The sequence below is a fragment of the Symphalangus syndactylus genome, chromosome Y, assembly GCF_028878055.3.
Source record: "Symphalangus syndactylus isolate Jambi chromosome Y, NHGRI_mSymSyn1-v2.1_pri, whole genome shotgun sequence".
NCBI classification, from domain to species: domain Eukaryota; kingdom Metazoa; phylum Chordata; class Mammalia; order Primates; family Hylobatidae; genus Symphalangus; species Symphalangus syndactylus.
This window is the reverse complement of record NC_072448.2, coordinates 9,091,302-9,105,588: the sequence shown is the minus strand read 5'-3', so window position 1 is coordinate 9,105,588 and position 14,287 is coordinate 9,091,302.

Here is a 14,287-nt window from a genome sequence, read left to right as displayed (position 1 = left end):
GTCATATGGTGTGTCTACCAAACTGGCTCCTAAGTAAGAGTGCTCATAAATTAAGTAAATAAGTATAAGCAATTTTCAAGCTCATGTGACTCAAATATAACTTTACTGAACAAGGTGGCTTTAAAATTATTGGTAGAATAAAAATAGAAATGCCTTCTGAATTGTCAGCATACATTTTGTCTGAATTTTATGTTTGTCTTTGCTAGATATTGTAACATGTCGGTGTTTGGCACAGAAGGTTATAAAACTATAAACTCAGCCAAAACAAAATGATCTTGGTTTGCATGCTTTCTGTTGATGAATGAGAGTAACTTATGAAAGGAAAATATTTTGGGCTCCCCAAAATCACTAAGCTGAAGAGAAAATTCAAGCTGCGAATGTTTAGGGCCAACCTGCCTTCTATTGTATTCAAACTCACCCCTCTGCTCATTAAGATAAATGCATATCTGATTGCCTCCCTCAGAAAGGCTAATCAGAAACTTGACAAAATGCAAGCGTTTGTTTCCCACCTATCTGTGACCTGGAAGTTCCCAACCCTCCTCCCCACTTTGAGTTGTCCTACCTTTCCACATGGAACCAATTTCATTTTACATGTCTTAATTGATGTCTCATGTCTCTCTTGTTCAAAGTGTAACATTTGGGAGGCCAAGGCGGGCAGATCACAAGGTCAGGAGATTGAGACCATCTTGGCTAATAAGGTGAAATCCCATCTCTACTAAAAATACAAAAAATTAGCCTGGCATGGTGGCACGCACCTGTAATCCCAGCTACTTGGATGGCTGAGGCAGTGGAATCACTTGAACCTGGGAAGCAGAAGTTGTAGTGAGCCAAGATCGCACCACTGAGCTGCAGCCTGGGAGACAGAGCGAGGCTCTCAAAAAATAATAATAATAATAATTAATAAAGTGTAACAACTGAGTACAATGAACAGAATAAATGTTTTAGGTAAACTCTTTGTGTAAATTAAAATCTTAAAAGTTATTTTTGATGCTCATTTCATATCTGGGTCATTTCCAATTAAGAAAGGGTTGTAATGTAGAGAAATATGTTCTAAAATTGTGGAATTGTTCTTATCTGTAAGTGTTCATATCTGATATTTCAGAATTTGTTACATTTTAGGGTTTCATTAAGTGTTAGGATAAGAATTCTAGTTAACATGTAATTCTGTATACAAAATGTGCCAGAAAGGTTATGTTATTAGGATTATGTTATTAGTAACTCTCCAGACTCCAAAGAGACAAAAAAAAATTGTCTAATTCAGTAATTATCCAAAAGGTAGTTCAAACTACAGATTTGAAAAGGTTATTCTTGAAACAATGTGGTAATGAACCATTCAGTAGGTGAGAAAAATGTGGAAAAATTATATTATAAAATATTCTTTAAAATCTGATAAAGAATTGGACACATTTGGCTAATTAACATTTTCATAGTAAAGCTCTTAGTCTTGATTAAAGTAAGAAGTATTGTATAAAATGCATTGGCAGTTTGACGGTTCTTTTTTTTTTTTTTACATACAGTTAAGCCTGAAGCTGGATTTAGTGTGGAGCCAAGTTTCAACATACATGCTTGCATTGCTTCACACTATGTTTACTATTTTATGTGGATAGTGCCAGTACTGGAGTCCTTATTGGTCATGTTGACAGAACAGCAGTATCGCCATCATGAACAAGCATCTCATTTTAAAATTCAAATTAATCAAAAAACAGCCTAAATCCAAAGGACAGCAGCTTAATGGCAAAGGTCAGCATGACCCTAAACCACAAATAACATCTCCAATAAGAAACATTACAAACTCCTCCCCATCCAGAGACATGCTAGCCCAGAGATAACCCCCTACTGCCGGAAAGATGTCAGCCCCAAGAAAACCTCCCCTCCTCCCAGAGATATTCCAAACCTGCCATAAACTTCTTCCCCATACAGAAACATTCCAAACTTGTAATAAACTCCCTCAGCCTAAAACCAATATATAGTCATATAGTCTGTAAGAGAAAGTGCTCCTGACCGAAATCAGCCAGAAGCCCCTCTCAGGTTTTATCTAAAACAAAACAAAACAAACCTGTCTTTGACTGTTAAACTGCATTTCGTGTTTCTTTCCTCTTTTTTTTAACTCTGAATAATGTGTCTAAAGTGAATTTCTGAATTGCACAGGATGGATGATGATATTAATAAACTTAAGGACATCGAATTATGTATCAAGAATAAAATATTATGCATAGCTTTTTGTGGGGGCTGTGGGTAACACTGTAGCCTCTAGGGAAGATTAAATACAAAAAACTTCAGGTTGATTTTCTGTTTATTTGTTTTTGCTTCTAGTTTTCATTTGTTTGCTGTTTCCTTTGGATTTTGCTTATGCATACATATATATATATATAACCATGATTTTCTTTTAGGTTCTAATGGAAGGCTCTTATTTGGTTCTGTGAATAGTTATTTTTGTTTCCTATGCATTTCTATCAAGTCACCCTTTATAACATTTATCTGGAATTCCTAAGCTATCTTGGTCAGGCTTACAGGAATTAATGGATCACACTAGCCTTTTAACCTTAAACTAATTTTTTGGGTTTTAGGCTTCTTGATACTTTAAGCATGTTGAATGTACTTTTGTAAATAGAATTTGAAGTTAAGAATTTCTTACCAGTCAGTCTGACAGTTCTGGCCTCTTTCTCTCCGTGCAAACCAAAGTCACTGTTTCTCTCCTCTGTAATGTTTTAATTACTACAAAGAGCTTTAATTAATTGGTTTAATAATGAGCTTAAATCAAATATTTTGTTTTAAGTAAGTAAAAAGTGTAATGCCTTTTAGTTCACATAACTTTAGTAATCTTATAAACAGTTTTAAAGATTATTGGTAAAATACAAATGTCTTCAAAATGTAAACATATGGTCTAAATTATGTCCAAATATAAGGTTTGCTAAATGCTTTAAGGTTATAAGCTGCTTCTTTGTCTTTTGAGAATTGTTTAACTTGCCTGCTTTCCAGCTAGGTAAGTCCTGGGGATATGTGGAGTTGGCCACACCCCTAGCTATGCTGGAAACAATCAGCTCTTATCAACACCTAGCACATAATTAACATAACAGTTTTTATGTTAAAATTAAATTGCTAAGAATCAACATTGTAACATGCAGTTAAGACTACTAGAAACAGTTTTACATGCAAGGTGTGTAAGAACAGTATAATTTTTTTAAATACAAGATAATAAAAGGTTTTTGCTTCTTTAAAATTTCTGAGTTGGCCGGGCGCGGTGGCTCAAGCCTGTAATCCCAGCACTTTGGGAGGCCGAGGCAGGCAGATCACGAGGTCAGGATATCGAGACCATCCTGGCTAACATGGTGAAACCCCGTGTCTACTAAAAATACAAAAAATTAGCCGGGCGTGGTGGCGGGCGCCTGTAGTCCCAGCTACTCAGGAGGCTGAGGCAGGAAAATTGCCTGAACCTGGGAGGCGGAGCTTGCAGTGAGCAGAGATCGCACCACTGCACTCCAGCCTGGGGGACAGAGAAAGACTCCGGCTCAAAAAAAAAAAAAAAAAAAAATTTCTGAGTCATCATTTTAGCAAAATAATTTATGGTAATCTAGAATTCCAAAATCAAACTGCAGTTTCAAAATTGTCTTTCCTAATGCCTGGCTTTTTGGATGGATCAGAGAGAGGGCCCCTGAAAACATCCAGAAAGGAGATCAACAGGATTATTTGACATGCTTAGGTACTTGGGATTGTCAAAATGATATTCAATCTTTATTTTATATTTTGGTGAATAACACTAATATACGTTCCAAAATTGTATGGGATTTCTAAAATTCTAATGTCTAAAATATACACTATCTATTATAATTATGGTTATTCTGGTTTTTTTGTTTTGTTTTGTTTTTTGTTTTTTGAGTCTCGCTCTGTTGCCCAGGCTGGAGTGCAGTGGCACAGCCTGGGCTCACTGCAACCTCCACTTCCTGGGTTCAAGCAATTCTCCTGCTTCAGCCTCCTTCATAGCTGGGAATACAGGTGCCTGCCACCATGCCCAGCTAATTTTTGTAATTTAGTAGAGATGGGGTTTCATCATGTTGGCCAGGCTGGTCTCAAACTTCTGACCTCAGGTGATCCACCCACCTCAGTCTCCCAAAGTGCTGGAATTACAGGCTTGAGCCACTGCACCCAGACTTATGTTAAGTTATTTTAAATCACAGAATAACCAAATTTTCTTATATAAACCTACTAACCCAAGAACAAAAAATTAAATACCAAGAAACTACCTTGTCAGATTTTCAGGTTAAACCAGCTGATACTGAAATTGTTTAAATATACAATTTGAATAAACCCAACAGTCTCAGTCATATTACCTATGATAACCCATTAGTTATCAGTGCTAATGATAAACCCATTAGTTATCAGTGCTATGCACCTAGTTTGGAAAATCAACTGGTATTCAAGAGGCTCTAATGTTAATTAGACATGGACTCATGGAGAACAAACAGGATGGCCACCTTGTCCTTCCCAAGTCTTTAAAGTCTTTATTATTAAAAATTCTGCATTCTGTGACTCATCATGGAAAAGATAAAATAATCCAAATTGAATATATTTGTGTGGTAACTTAACAAATTACTAAAATAGCTTATATCCACTGTTTGGTCCCATATTCCTGGGAAAACAAAATTTTAGGTACACTTGGTCAGCTGGTGGGCCATTTAAACATTTTTAAGGGATTTCAATTGTAATTTTCAGTGCATGTTTTCTGGTTGTATAAAAGCTTTAGCATGCAAGAGGGCTGATATTATAACAGTAAATTATTATGCTACCAGGTAAAGGAAGTTTTCTTTTTTTTTCTGGCTTCACAATTTTATTTTATCAATATGCATCTGTGAGCCAATATTGCATGCATATACATATGCATGTGAGCCAGTATTGTACTATCTTAATGACTCTGTAGTAGGTTTTGAAACTGGGAAGTGTGAACCCTCCAACTTTGTTCTTTTTCAAAATTGTCTAGGCCATTCTGAGTCCCTTGCAGTTTTGAATTTGAAGTTCAGCTTGTCGATTTCTGCCCAAAAAAAGGCAGCAAGGATTTTGATAGAGATTGCATTGAATCTGCATAATAATGTGTGGGGCATTGGCATCTTAAAGACTTAATATTAAGTCTTTAATTTTAAGATAATGATTAATATTATCCATGAACATGGGATATCTTTCACTTATCTAGATATTTTTCTTTTTTTTTTTTTAGACGGAGTCTCGCTCTGTCACCCAGGCTGGAGTGCAATGGCACAATCTCGGCTCACTGCAAGCTCCACCTCCCAGGTTCACACCATTCTCCTGCCTCAGCCTCCCAAGTAGCTGGGACTACAGGCGCCCGCCACTACGCATGGCTAATTTTTTGTATTTTTAGTAGACACGGGGTTTCACTGTGTTAGCCAGGATGGTCTCGATCTCCTGGCCTCGTGATCCGCCCACCTTGGCCTCCCAAAGTGCTGGAATTACAGGCGTGAGCCACTGCACCCGGCCATCTAGATATTTTTCAACTTATTTTAACAACTATTTAGAGTTTTCAGTGTGTAATTTTTACATTTCTTTTGTTAAAATTTTCCGAAGTATTTTATTCTTTTTTATTCTATTTCAAATAGCATTGTTTTCTTAATGTCACTTTTTGGATGTTCATTGCTAATGTATAGAAATACAACTGATTTCTTTACATTTGTCTTGTATAACATAAACTTGCTTAGTTTGTTAGTAGTTATGGGTTTTGTTTAAGGGATTCTTTAGGACTTCTTATGTAGATTATGTCATCTGCAAATAGAGATAGGTCTACTTCTTTATTTCCAATATATATGACTTTTATTTCTTTTTCTTTCCCAGTTCCCCTAACTAGAACATCTAGCACAATATTGAGTGGAAGTGACTAGAGGGCATTGATCCCTTTCCCATTATGTAATGCCCTTCTTTTTCTCTTTTGATCTTTGTTGGTTTAAAGTCTGTTTTATCAGAGAGTAGGATTGCAAATCATGCTTTTTTTGCTTTCCATTTGCTTGGTGTATGTTCCTCCATCCCTTTATTTTGAGCCTATATGTGTCTTTGCATATGAGATATGTCTCATGAATACTGCACATTGATGGGTCTTGAGTCTTTATCCAATTTGCCAGTCTGTGTCTTTTAATTGGGACATTTAGCCCATTTACATTTAAGGTTAATATTGTTATGTGTAAATTTGATCCTGGCATTATAATGCTAGCTGGTTATTTTGTCCATTAGTTGATGCAGTTTCTTCATAGTGTTGATGGTCTTTACAACTGGCCTGCTTTTGCAGGGGCTCATACTCGTTGTTCCTTTCCATGTTTAGTGCTTCCTTTAGGAGCTCTTGTAAGGCAGTTCTAATGGTGACAAAAATCTCTCAGCATTTGCTTGTCTGTAAAGAATTTTATTTCTCCTACACTTTTGAAGCTTACTTTGGCTGGATATGAAATTCTGGGTTGAAAATTCTTTTTTTTTTTTTAAAGAATGTTGAATATTGGCTCCCACTCTCTTCTGGCTTGTAGGATTTCTGCAGAGAGATATGCTGTTAGTCTGATGGGCTTCCCTTTGTGGGTAACCTGACCTTTCTCTGTGGCTGCCCTTAACATGTTTTCCTTCATTTCAACCTTGGTGAATCTGGCGATTATGTGTCTTAGGGTTGTTCTTCTCAAGGAATATCTTAGTGGTGTTCCCTGTATTTCCTGAATTTGAATGTTGGCTTGCCTTGCTAGGTTGGGGAAGTTCTTCTGGATAATATCCTGAAGAGTGTTTTCCAACTTAGTTCCATTCTCCCCCATCACTTTCAGGTATACCAATCAAATGTAGATTTGGTCTTTTCACTTAGTCCCGTATTTTTTGGAGGCTTTATTCATTTCTTTTTATTCTTTTTTCTATAATCTTGTCTTTTATCTTTATTTCATTAAGTTGATCTTCAATGTCTGATATCCTTTCTTCCTTCTTGATTGATTCAGCTAGTGATACTTGTGTATGCTTCACAAAGTTATTGTGCTGTGTTTTTCAGCTCCATAAGGTCATTTTTGTTCTCTAAACTGGTTATTCTAGCTAGCAATACCTCTAACCTTTTTTCAAGGTTTTTAGTTTCCTTGCATTGGGTTAGAACATGCTCCTTTAGTTCGGAGGAGTTTGTTATTACCCACCTTCTGAACCTACTTCTGCCAACTCATCAAACTCATTCTCCACCCATTTTTCTTCCCTTGAGGATGTGGAGTTGTGATCTTTTGGAAGAGAAGAGGCATTCTGCTTTTTGGAATTTTCAGCCTTTTTTTCGCTGGTTTCTCCCCATCTTTATGGGTTTATCTACCTTTGGTCTTTGATGTTGGTGACCTTCTGATGGGGTCTCTGAATGGATGTGCTATTCCTTTCTGTTGGTTAGTTTTCCTTCTAACAGTCAGGCCCTCTGCTGCAGGCCTGCTAAAGTTTGCTGGAGGTCCACTCCAGACCCTGTGTGCCTGGGTGTCACTAGCAGAGGCTGCAGAACAGCAATGATTGCTGCCTGTTCTTTCCTCTGGAAGCTTCATTCTAGGGGGATACCCGCCATCATACAGGAGATGCCAACCAGAGCTCTCCTGTATGAGGTGTCTGTCAGCTCCTACTGGGAGAAGTCTGCTAGTCAGGACACACAGGTAGTGTGTGTCCTGACTAGCAGGTAGGTAGTCTGACCCTTAGCAGAGCTCAAACGCTATGCTGGGAGATCCACTGCTCTCTCCAGGGCTGACAGGCAGGGACATTTAAGTCTGTAGAAGCTGCCGATAGCTGCCCCTTCCCCCAGGTGTTCTGTCCCAGGGTGACAGGGGTTTGGTCTATAAGCCCCTGACTGGGGTTGCTGCCTTTTTTTTTAGAGACGCCGTGCTCAGAGAGAAGAAATCTAGGGAGGCAGTCTGGCCACAGCAGCCTTGCTGTGAAAGCTTTTTACGGTTTGGATCTTCTGAGAACATCAAAGAAAAATTGACCTTGCCATCCACACTACAGCAAAACTTCAGGATCTTGAACTTTAGGTTTATCATCTCACAGCTGAGAAGGGTCCCTCCACACTCTTGGAACTGTACATCCATTGGAACCCTTAACGTAAAACTAACCAGGGAAGTTTCTCCCCAGAAGAGTATGGTGTCTTTGATGTAAGCAACTTTTCTAAAGTTCACAGATTAAGACTTCTACTATCATGAAACTTATCTTTGAATATTTTATCTTGCTTACGCCTCTATGAACAATAGAAATGGAAAGGAGGTCTCTTATGTGCACTTATGGGTTGTACTTTTATTTGTGAATGTGTTTACAGCCAGCCTTATACATGGATAACTTTATACTTTGGTGGATACAAGATAAAGGCCCAATGTCAGTAAGAAACTTTAATGGTACATACATTGCCTCATAATCAGTCAGAAACAAAATATTGGTTCATTCCTCTTAACCCACGTCATGCGTTAAATAGAACATTACCAGGAGGCCTTCACTCTTCTAGAAGGGCATCATTTGTTAGGTTTTTCTTCCGTGGTTTAAAATAGAAGAAGAAATGATTACAAATGTTTGCTCATGATAGGCTCTATAGCAAATTCCACTGTAAAGGATGCAACAAACTTTAAATTCTCTTGTGGAGTTCACACAGAAGTGGCTGAACAGAGAAGTATCTCTCCAGCTGCTGGTACTCATGGCCTACTGGAGAAATTCACTGGTAGAAGAGTAACGAAGAGTCTGCTTAGTTAAGTATGTAGACTCTTTATCTAGCTTATCCTTTGATCTGTTTAATCTTATGCGTTCTGGTTTGTGGGGACCTTAGGTAAAGAGCATACTCCAACTTCTTGGTATGATCCTCCCAATAGTCATGATAATACGCTCCCTGATGTGCTGTTGTCCCCTCAAAGATTTTAAATGCTTGCCTGCAGCCATCTCTAGAATGTCGTATGGTCTGTCTTCAACTGGAATGACAAGAGCTGAAAGAAATCTGCAACCAGGCCGGGCGTGGTGGCCCGTACCTGTAATCCCAGCACTTTGGGAGGCCATGGTGGGTGGATCATGAAGTGAAGAGTTCAAGACCAGCGTGACCAACATTGTGAAACCCCGTCTCTACTAAAAATACAAAAAAATTAGCCAGGTATGTGGCACACACATGTAATCCCTGGTACTCAGGAGACTAAGGCAGGAGAATCACTTGAACTCGGGAGGTAGATGTTTCAATGAGCCAAAATCACACCTCTACACTCCTGCCTGGGCGACAAAAGTGAGACTTCGTTTCAAAAAAAAAAAGAAAAAGAAATCTGCAGCATAACCTATGAATCATGTGCTGAGATGGGAAACCTAAAATGATGGTAAGTCAGAGTGGCACTAAAGCTATTGTCTCACCATGGCAACCCAAAAACAGCAGTCACAGTCTAGGTCTTTCCAGAAAGTAAATGTAGAGCCCCTGACAGAACACATTCCTCCTTACAGCACTGTAAGGCTGGAGAAGTGTCTGCTGCTGCTGCCATTGTTGCTGTTGTTCCATTTGCAACTTCTCAGTCTCAAAGATGACAGCAAGAACCAGGATCATAAAGGAGGTGGTCCTAATTGATAAGGCTGCCTTGGAAAACCTATGCATTGTCTTAGCCACAAAGAGTGAAAGATCAAAAGTGGCTTCATCTGTGGAGCCATTTTATGTTATTTGATAGCATAAAATTAACATGAAATGAAAATGTAAAGAGATGGGTGGGCATGATGGCTCACACCTATAATCCCAGTGCTTTGAAACACTAAGGCAAGAGGATCGCTTGAGCCCAGGAGCTTGAAGTTGCAGTGAGCTATGGACCTGCCGTTGCACTCCAGCCTGGGTGACAGAGGAACATCTTGTTTTTAAAATAAAATAAAAAAATAAAAAACATAAAATATAAAGAGATGACTTTTCAAGCAAAGGGTCTATTTGGGAAAATACAAGAATTTCAAAGCCAGGTGAAGTGGCTCATTCCTGTCATCCCAGCACTTTGGGAGGCAATGGTGGATCACATGAGACTAGGAGTTCGAGATCAGCCTGGCCAACGTAGTGAAACACCATCTCTACTAGAATTATAAAAATTAGCCAGGCATGATGGCATGTGCCTATAATCCCAGCTACTCAGGTGGCTGAGTCAGGAGAATCGCTTGAACCCAGGAGGTGGAGGTTGCAGTGAGCTGAGATTGTGCCACTGCACTCCAGCCTAGGCAACAGAGCAAGACTCCATCACAAAAAACAATTACAAATACAAAATTACAGGGAAAGTTAACAGCTAGAAAAAGAAATAGCAGTAAAATGCCTTTTAAAAAACAGACATATGAAATCTCAGTTTTTACATGATTATGACTATGTAAACTGTATTCACTGCTAGACAGCATTACGTGTGTGTGTGTATGTGTGTGTGTGTGTATGTGTGTGTGTGTGTGTTTCCTTTCCCCGTGTTTTTGGTGGGTTTAGTACCATGTACACATAACATTACCAAGCTCTGAGGTTCATACACACATATTCTTTCAGTATATTGAAACATATCAGAATGTGGGTGATACATTTTTAATATCTACATTATTCATATTATTCTGAAAGCAGACCCCAGGTTCCTGGAGAACAGAATGTATTAACTGTCACCAACTTGCTGCAGTAACTGTTCCAGATCCCGTTTACCCCAATTCTCTCCTTTTCTGAGGAGAAGTGATGAAAGCTAGTTCCATGTCACTCTACACAAACCATGGTCTGTGCTGTAGATAAGGAACCCAGAAATTTTGAAACTGACTTATGTATACATACACTCTGTCTATTTAATCTCCTTTGAGGAGAGAAAGCTTTATACTCGCCAAACTAAATAGGTTTTGGGGGGGACTGTCTCCATGGAGAAAAGGGGCATCTGAGGCTTAAAACTCCTGGGATATCTCCACAGTCTTAAGCTCCATCTACCTTCTGAAATGTAAAAACACTCCTTCAAAGAAGTGAAATAGTCATAACCACTTATTCAGGAATCTTTTAAGATTGCTGAGATTGTGCCACTGCACTCTAGGCTGGGCAGCAGAGCAAGACTCCATCTCAAAAAAAATTACAAACACAAAATTACACAGGAAAGTAAACAGCTAGAAAAAGAAATAACAAAAACCTTTTAAAAAACAGACCATATACAAATCTCAGTTTTTACATGATTATGACTGTAAACTATATTCAGTAGACAGCATTACGTGTGTGTGTGTGCATGTGCACATGTGTGCTTCCTTTCCCTGTGTCAAGGCTTGTTCTTTGACCAAGGCCAGTTCTCTGTGAAGTTTGTTCAGATAGCCCTAACTATTCAGACATGTAACTGTATTTTTTGTATAGCCTCACATGCGGACTTCAATGTAATCTTTTGGAAGGAAATCCTATTAACACCCTCTGCACATCCATCCTATGCATGTTAAACCTACTTCAACTGTTTTCCAAATTGAATCCAGAGTCCTACATTATAATAGCTCTATTATGGCTTACAATCTCATTTTGATGGAGCATTTCTACCCACATTTCTTGTCAGAGAAACCATTATCAATATATAAACTCTAATTCTGGGTATCTTTCGTAACTATTTATTTGATGATTCCTTACTTCTAAGCCTCCTGTCTATCTTCCATTACTCTTTTTTCTCATATCAAAGTTAGCCTGCTGTTCTGAAACTCTATTTACTTATGTCTTTTCTCATTTTAAAGAGAAATGGTGGCCGGGCGCAGTGGCTCAAGCTTGTAATCCCAGCACTTTGGGAGGCCGAGGTGGGTGGATCACGAGGTCAGGAGATCGAGACCATCCTGGCTAACACAGTGAAACCCCGTCTCTACTAAAAATACAAAAAATTAGCCGGGCGTGGTGGCGGGCGCCTGTAGTCCCAGCTACTCGGAGAGGCTGAGGCAGGAGAATGGCGTGAACCCAGGAGGCGGAGCTTGCAGTGAGCCGAGATCGCGCCACTGCACTCCAGCCTGGTGACAGAGCAAGACTCCGTTTCAAAAAAAAAAAAAGAGAAATGGTGACATCCCTGACTTGAAAAGACATCAATCTGCAAATGTATTTACAGATTACATCAGGTATAGTATACTGTGTCTTCATTAATTTTTGCATACATTTTATGTAAATTATATGGATTTAGATATAATTAACATTATCTCTACTTATAAATATTTAGGTTTACTTCCCCTGTTTCTATTAAGAACAACTTGGTGAGCATATTACATCATTGCACACATTTTCTTGTTTCCTCAGGAACGATTCCATTGTGCATAATTTGAAGTATTAAAAAACATGCATATGTTATTTAAGTTAAAAATTAACTGGAAAATAAACTCATTTGAAAATATAACACATTCACAAAGTTCAAAAGTTAATGTCCAATACATGTCCAAGCATCAAGAAATTCATTCCCATCAAACCCAGACTAGTAATGCTAGCATATAAAATATTCTAGAAAATATAGAAGTCTTTTTTTTTATTATTTTATTTTTATTTTTATTTTTTTGAGGCAGAGTTTCACTCTTGTTGCCCAGGCTGGAGTGAATGGCTTCATCTTGGCTTACTGCAACCTTGCCTTCCGGGTTCAAGTGATTCTCCTGCCTCAGCCTCCTGAGTAGCTGGGATTACAGGCATGCGCCACCATGACTGGCTAATTTTGTAGCTTTAGTAGACACAGGGTTTCTCCATGTTGGTCAGGCTGGTCTCAAACTCCCAACCTCAGGTGATCTGCCCGCCTTGGCCTCCCAAAGTGCTGGGATTACAGGTGTGAGCCACCATGCCCAGCCAAAAGTCTTTTATAATATCTTTTGCAATTATATGATAAATGATGCTTATTATTTACTATTTCCTAATATTTTGACTATTTTTCTCCTGTGAAACATAATGAATGTTTCGAGAGAATCACATAGCAGGATAACTTTTAACTGAAAAGAAGAAAATCAAACTTTCAAATAATTAAAGTTAATGTTATTCATAGTCTTAGTGAGAATTACATCCCAGGAAAGTCTTTTGGGAAGTTTTTGTTAGACTACTCCAACACAGTGATTCAACCAAGAGCAACCACCATACCCAGATGGTGGTGCATCTGCATGTGCTCAGAAATTTTATCTAATTTTTTTTATAAAAGTTACCACTAGAGCAAAATATCATCAAAAGTTTGGGTGCAAGGGTACATCTGGTTATAGATTAAAGAGGTATAATCATGAATTCCTGTATCTTATGTACAGGAAGAGGCAAGGGTCAGGGTCATTAGACTTATCTTTTCTAAAAATGCAGTGATTCACGCAACAGACATAGAAACCCATGATCTGTCCTGCTTATCATTTTCAGGGCATTCTTCCGGAGGGCTGCACTCCGTCACTATGTGAGGGGCTTTGTAAACTTCTGCAGGCAAGCAGAATAAGCAAGCCTGGCTACTTACATCTGCTACTTTGTCACAACTTAAAACGACATCCTTTATCTTCTAACTTTTACTGGTGTGCCTAATAAATCCATAAGCAAAAGAAGCAGTAGAGTGATATGCATAACAGTGACCTCTGATATTAACAACATGTGACAAAACCAAAAGTAAATTTGGCCTATTCATCTTGTTAACACAAAGTGGTAGAATACAAACTTGGTTACTCTTAAAGGTTTTTGAACTGAAAGAGATAAGATTAAATTTATTACTTTCTAAAATGCAACTGTGTATTGTAGGACTTGTTATAATAAGCGTGGATGGGGATTTTGTTTGTCTAAGAGCCCATTAAAATAACAGAAGAACTTACTTCTGATAATTTGTTTTCTTGCTTAAGTTCCATCAGTAAATACAGTGTGAAATGTTAATTGATATTTTATTTACAAAATGTGAAGCTTGGAGAAATTACATAATCTGGGTTCTCCAAATTTATATTGGGAAATAAAGTGATTCTCAATCACAGGGAACAATAACCATCTGATTGTTATCACTCCTGGAATATAATATGGCTTCCTCCTCTGCTCAAATATTAGTGATTATCTTGTAGTGGCATTTCCCAAACTCCCTGAGGTTGACTTAAAGGCAAAAACTTGACCGGGCACGGTGGCTCACACCTGTAATCCCAGCACTTTGGGAGGCCAAGGCAGGCGGATCATCTGAAGTCAGGAGTTTGAGACCAGACTGGCCAAGGTGGTGAAACCCCATCTCTACTAAAAATACAAAAATTAGCCAGGCCTGGTGGTGCATGCCTGTAATCCCAGCTACTTGGGAGACTGAGGCTGAAGAATTGTTTGAACCTGGGAGGCAGATGTTGCAGTGAGCCAAGATCACACCACTGTACTCCAGCCTGGGCAACAGATCAAGAC